General features: G+C 34.2%; 1 pseudogene; it reads right to left on the bottom strand.

Moving 5' to 3' along the window:
* Positions 1–3,725: 3,725 nt before the first annotated feature.
* Positions 3,726–5,651, bottom strand: LOC114633696 (annotated as a pseudogene).
* Between the last annotated feature and the right edge of the window lie 348 nt (positions 5,652–5,999).

Here is a 5,999-nt window from a genome sequence, read left to right on the forward strand (position 1 = left end):
AAGAATCTGATGTTATCTATCCACAGTTGAGGGCTTCTGGAGGGATATTGTGAGGGAACAACTAAATTATATTTATACAACAGGAACTGAGAGTTTTGCCATGATCCAGTGAATACATAAATAACAGAAAATGGACTTTTTCATTTTAATTTTTTGAAGAGTTCTGTTATGGAGAGGCAGACATGGAAGAACTGGGAACTGAGTATAATCATGATGCATGTTGTGGAACTCCCAAAAAATCAATAAAAATATTATGTTAAAAAGTAAACCAAACTCATTGTCTGTGATTTTTGATTAGAGAAGATGACCACTAACATTCAATTAGTACTAAAATTGTTTGTTATTGATCATTCCAGTGTTGTTATTTTAATATGTGATACATTTCTAGCAGTTGTTGTTATATCAGGCATTTTAGTGTTGTTTATATGTTAATTTGACCCTGGTACTGATTCTTTTATATATGATGGATTACTTTTAATATCCTTCATATTCATAGTGCTCATTTGTCAGTTATAGCTTATCATAATTGTGTTCATCCTGAAGATTTTTATATCTCCTTTTATTGTAAGGAATAAACTCCCAAGATATTATAAATGGATTGACAAATATATCTCTTAATTTTTCAAAGACACAATTTTTATTCTCCTCATTTAAGACTATCCATGTGTGCTAAAATCACCAAACCTAAATGAAGTTGAATAAAAATAAGATGTCACAAGGTGGGAGCAATATGTTCCCCTGAGAAGGGCAAATAAAATAGACATCATGGATGAATGGGGTTACGTATGGAAAGGAGTGGGGTGGTGATGAGAAAAGAAGGGAATGATAGGGTGAGGGTCGAGTACAGAATATTTGTTGAGACTATTAGAATGGGAGTGGCATGTCTCAGTCAAGTTAGAAAGCTAAGGCAATAGAAACTGCCAGAAATATATGATAGTGACTTTAGCTAAATCTCCTAGCAAAAAGGTATAGGAAGCTTGAAATGTCCATCTCCAAGAACCAGGCACATTTAAGAGGCTAGGATTTGAGACAACATCCTATCCACAAAACCTTTGACCTACACTTTCTCCTGTCTAAAGATGTGAAGGAGTAAAAATAGAGCATAGGACGATGGGACAGATAACCAGCTTGAAAGACATCTCATGAGAGAAAGCTTACCCCTGATGTTGGCAATTAATACTCTGTTATACTTGAAGGCAAGAGCCTAACATATCCATGATGAGCCAGACATCACTCTGAAACTGAAGGAAGCAGATGCAGAGATCCACACCCTAACAATAGGTTGAGCTTTGGGAATCCTGAAAAAGAGACAAAAGCAGGATTGTAGAAGCAAGAAAGGTCAAGGAAACTACAAGAATACCTACATAATCAACTAACCTTTTACTATAAGGGCTCACAGAGACTAAACCACCTGCCACCACTAATGCATGAGATTGACCTAGGCAATCTAAACATTTTTAACCATTGTGCAGCTTGGTCTTTATGTGGTACTCCTAGGAGCAATACTTTGGTCAGTATCTTACTCTCTTGCCTTTCTCTGGGATACTTTATCCCTACTGGACTCCCTCCCCTGACCCCAAAAAGAGAACATGAACCTGTGCCTAGTTGTTGTGCAACATGATATGCCAAAGTTTGTTGATATCCAGGGATAGGTGTGGATAGATCCCCTTTTCTGAAAAAGGAAAGAGTAGTGAATTGAGAGAGGAGAAAGACAGGAAAAGAAACAGGTGTACAGGAGGGTCTGTAAATGGCTATTGGTATTTAAAATGAATGAATAAATGAATGAATGAATGAAAGAATGAATGAATAAAGTAATTAATTAACTCCATTTAAAAATGATTGAAGCTGGTAGAACCTGTTGTTATCGAGAGAGAGATTTTCTATGACCAGGAGTTCCCTCCTGCAGCTTTCATATCTGATCATTGTTCGACAATAAATTTTAGGAAAAATTTGTCAAGGACTATTTCATTTCATAAGCTGAGTATTTGCTATTTCAAAGTTGCTATTTATATTCTTCTACTAGACAGATGTCTACCCTTCCAACATAATTTTGGATACGTACAACTCCAATACAGCGAATATACTGTTGATACTTAGAGTGTGTTCATCTTTGTTTTGTTCCCATTGATTTAAAATTTGATCTGTTAATCGTACTTCCTTGTTCACATATGAGTTTCATTTTTTCCTTGTTGTTTTATTTTATTGTAACTTGAATATTCTAATCTTATGCTGTTTTCTTCAAGTCTTGCCATCCTATCCTCATCTTTGAGCCTGTTTTTCATGAGACTATGCACTGAGATATTTATTTGGTTTATTTTGTCATATATATATATGTATGTATATCAATCATATTCACCCAGAGGTGACTATTGCCCTCTTTGATTTTTTTAACCATTCTTATAATCACTCTTTGATTCATTGTTTAGTGTATCACTGAACATACTATCACATTTAAATCTATGGTTCTAATGTTTGGAGTATTTCCTTGATAGTTTCACATTTTTATTTATTAGTTCCACATTGAGATTTGAATATATATGCATAGAACACTGCTTGCAGTTTTAGAAATCTGTATTACTCCAGATAATATGTTTATAAGGTTCATGTGAGGCCTATTTAGAAAACACATTAGATTTCAATGCTATCCTCGAAATGGATATGTAGTTCATAAGTACACTTTTAGCTCTTATGTTCTTTTACCAAAAATGGCATTCTTTATCATATTGAGAAAATATAGTAACTTTAATTTTCTTACTATCAAAGCAACCCAAGATATTATTTCAAATGAAACAGGGCAGTTTGAATATGACAAATTAAAACTAATCACATCAGCATACCTAGCATGTACGTGAGATATAAATTTCCTCAAAAGCATATTTTTATTACTACCAATTTCTCTCAACATAGAGAAGACAACTATACACAGACTTCTTCACTTGAATGGCTTAGACAAGAGTAAATGGGGCCAGACAAGTTTTGCTTAGTGAGCATTACGTTTTGCAAGTTATTATTCAGGGCTGGAGACATAGCTGAATCCTCAAGAACAATTGTGAGTCATGAAGAGAACTCATGTTTGATTTCCAACACTCACTGTGTGGCATGAAGCCCTTGTAAATGCTCTGAGATTCGAAGAACTCTTCAGCTACCCATATGTACCACAACTGCAGGTGTTGCACCAATATACATACAGGCAAAATACCCATACCAACATAAAAAATAACAACAGAAAAAAACAATGTATAGTTTCTAGATTATCTAAATTTGTCACAAAATGTTAATGTATGGTTAGGTAGAGGTGTTGGAAATTTAGGACTAGTTGTTAAACTGGCTTAAAATTGCATAATAAAAAATTGGTGACTTGGTCATCATGAATTTACTCTGTCCTTACAAAGAACCAGAGGGTTTATCATAAGATTGAAAATCACTCTGTAGTTGTAATAATGAGACTAATAGAATATTACTCCATATACTGGAAATATCAAACTGTTTTCTAAAACAGCTAATATTAAAGGAGTGAAACAGGTACTGATATGATACAAATACATGGTATGCCTGTTGGCAATCCTCAATGAATTACTAAAAAGTCACATAAAACATGAAAAAAGAGACATAATATAGAATGCTTGAAATTGGTCTCTCACATGACAATCAATTTCATTTCACCAGTTTCAGGGAATGTTGGATGCACACAATTGACAATGTAATTTCAATTAGTACAATTAGGTTTAACCCATCTGTGTACTTCATGCTGCCCACTCTATCATTTCATCAGATAGCTGTTGATCACTTAGAAAATAGGGATTAAACATTCCTATTTAAATTTTAAGTCCAAGGATCTGTAGGAAATGCCAAGTGAAAAAAATATCAATATTCTCCCTGTAGTTTGTCTCTTTGGTTCATATTCACTCTGTCTCCAACAGGATTAGTGAAGGGGGTCTTGCTCAGAAAGGAACACAGCTGAAAGACAGGCAATATACTATATAGGATAGTCTCTCCTTAAAGTAAAAAAAAAATATTCTTATTTCTCATTAAAGACAACTTTACTGACAATAAGCAGGTGAAAATTTTCAGTGAAAGTAAGGAGATGTACAAAATAAAAATGTTCCTGTTATTTTAGTTCTCTAAGAGGAGATTACCAATCAAGCACAAACATGCATGTAGACAACAAATATATATTTGCAATATGAATCATACAGACACATGAAACAGAAAGATTTGTATTCATATACATATTCACACATTGCAGAAGCACACACTTATATACAAAATCATACACATACATGCCCCAACACACAAATGAAAATATAGATACACACAGAGACAGAATATGCATAAATGTCAAACAGACAGAGATACATACAAAACACATACTCAGACACACACATAGAGAAACACATACACAGAGGAATATTCAAAGGTGGTCATAGATATGTACTGACACCCCCACAGAGTGACACTGACATACATAAATTTATCATCTCATACATAAAAAAACAGGAAAAAAATGAAAGAACATACACAAAAACACACAAAACACACAGGCATATGCAGACATATGCATTGATAATTATACACAGGAATATGCATTTTGAAAACTACATCATACAAAAAATGGAAAGAGACAAATTTATGTTAACTGCCATAGGCTGATAGTTAGGCTGATAGGCAAAAAGTATCTATAAATTATCCATCTATCTCTATCTCTCTAAATCTTTCTATTTCTCTCTCTCTATCTCTCAGTATATTTACATCTATATCATATATATATATATATATATATATATATATATATATACAGAGATATACAGAAACACAAAAACATAAAACATAAAATATGCAGTGATGAATATACATTCACACACATGACCACACACAAATGTAATGAACTGAATTCTAGTAATATTTTCTTTGTAAGTACTCTCACAGCATAAAGTGATTCCACTAGCCTAGAGGTCTAGTCTAGAAGACAGAATGAGATGGGATCTGTTATTTCCCTATAGTGATAATGACATATTTGAGAATTAAGAACAAGGTGAACAAGTCATCATTGAGTGGCCTCATGTGGATGGAATCTATATGTTTTCATTATTAGAACATGTATGATGAAATGCAGGTAATCTGTAACAAAAATCACAGGTCTACATTGACACATTATGCCTTCAACTCCATCCCCTTGACATTAGAGTTTTATATCTGGATTTATTAGCTCAGTAAAAATACTTTGTATTTTGGAAATATTTTCTAGCACACTTGGTTTGAGCATCTTACAGTCTCTTTAAACTATGGCACTGATAACAATAAACATATCTAACAGTAGAAAAACCTACCTTTTTGCAGCTATAATTGTATTCCTTGCCATTGTCCTTGAGCAAATTATCAAACTTTTGAAAAGTCATCTCATGGAGTGCATGGGCAAAAGAATACACAGCACTGTATATGTCACAACTCCCTTCAATAAAGGCCATGTCAAAAGAATGAATCATTAACCATTCCAATGAGTGACTGGATGAGCATGTCTTCAGTGTCTTACACTTAGATGCTGAGACTTCATAGTTAAAGTGCATCCATTCCAGCTTTACCAGAAATTCGTCTGAGTATTTGAAAGGCTTCAATGTCTGGACAAAATTTTTAAAACCAGCAATCTCACTATGATGTTGTCAAAAAGCAAAAGTCCCATATAAGTTATCAAATGTGAAGTCTTTCTTACTAGGAATGGCAGCCCACTTTTAGACGTTGACTCACCTGTATACCTCGAGATTCCCACATTCTAAAACTCACAGCTAAAGTACTGTCGAATTAAAATATGTAGCAGCGAGGAGATGAGGAACTTGGGATAGCCACTGGAAAGTACCAGACACCAGGGAAACTAGAGGATCCCAGGACACAATGGGGATGCCTTTAACTGAAATGCACTGAGAATGTGAGATAGAAACTATAGAGACCACCTCGAGTAGTTAAGTACTGGCCCAGCTGAGGGATGTCAATCAGGCATCTCAAAA

This window comes from Grammomys surdaster, unplaced genomic scaffold (genome assembly GCF_004785775.1).
Source record: "Grammomys surdaster isolate TR1022 unplaced genomic scaffold, NIH_TR_1.0 734, whole genome shotgun sequence".
Classification (NCBI taxonomy): domain Eukaryota; kingdom Metazoa; phylum Chordata; class Mammalia; order Rodentia; family Muridae; genus Grammomys; species Grammomys surdaster.